Source organism: Limulus polyphemus, unplaced genomic scaffold (assembly GCF_000517525.1).
Source record: "Limulus polyphemus unplaced genomic scaffold, Limulus_polyphemus-2.1.2 Scaffold6752, whole genome shotgun sequence".
NCBI lineage: Eukaryota > Metazoa > Arthropoda > Merostomata > Xiphosura > Limulidae > Limulus > Limulus polyphemus.
In genome coordinates, this window is record NW_013672362.1 from 40551 (window position 1) to 41718 (window position 1168).

Consider the following 1168-nt stretch of genomic DNA (forward strand, 5'->3'; position numbering starts at 1 on the left):
GTGGAAGCCGTACGGCTTCAATAAAGTTTTTATTGTGTAAATATAAAACGTTGTTTTTAATTACTTATTATAATTTAAAAAATAACCCTTTGGTTTCAAAGACTATAAATTTACTTATTTCTAAATATATTTGAGATATTTGCCTCTGTTAGTCAATATCTCATTAAAAAAGTATTAAAAGAACAAAATAACATTTATTTTATGTCTAATGTCATTTGTTCCATTTTTTATTGTTTCAAATTTTTCAATCTAATTTTCTTATTACTGATACATTTTTACATATTTGTTATACACTTATACACATAACAGTTTGTCTTTCACTAAGAACACTTTTGGGTGAAAATTTAGACTTAAATTAAAACTTATTGATCTCTTTTCAACTCTGATAATACAGTAGATATGGGTGCTATTGTGAGTTGTGGTAATGGAAAGATCCTAATGTTATCAATCACACTGACTACTAAAAGACCACTTAATTTCTTGAAGCAAAGGAACAGGAATAAAAACATCAAAATTTACTTAATAATGATCAACTAAGAACCAAAGTTAATATCAGATCTCTTGATCTTAAACAGTAACCTCCAAAAATGACAACCGATTGCTCTAGGATGGTATTAAAAAACAAAGAAATTTTTATTATTATTTCTACACACACACAAACAAATTTGTATTAATAATTACTTAACCTCAAAAACAAAGGGAAACATTGAGATGTTATTCAAATAGCTGGGAAGTTTATAATATCATGTAAAAATGTACTTCGTCTGGTAAAGGTATAAACTGAATCTATATGTGAAGTTGTCTCTTTATACTTTCAGTGTATCCTACTTTACGATTGGTTTAAAAAATGTATCTAACATTACAAATGGCTTAAAACAATGTAACTTACTTTACAAATGGTTTAAAACAATGTATCTTACTTTACAAATGGTTTAAAACAATGTATCTTACTTTACAAATGGTTTAACACAATGTATCTTACATCACAAATGGCTTAAAACAATGTAACTTACTTTATGAATGGTTTAAAACAATGTAACTTACTTTACGAATGGTTTAAAACAATGTATTTAACATTACAAATGGTTTAAAACAATGTAACTTACTTTACGAATGGTTTAAAACAATGTAACTTACTTTATGAATGGTTTAAAACAATGTAACTTAC

General features: G+C 25.7%; 1 protein-coding gene across 1 annotated transcript in view; it reads right to left on the reverse strand.

The window, feature by feature from the left end:
* LOC106474043 (CAP-Gly domain-containing linker protein 1-like) overlaps nt 1-1168 on the reverse strand; it is a 29620-nt gene that overhangs the window by 24373 nt on the left and 4079 nt on the right. The gene's annotated exons all lie outside the window — the stretch shown is intronic.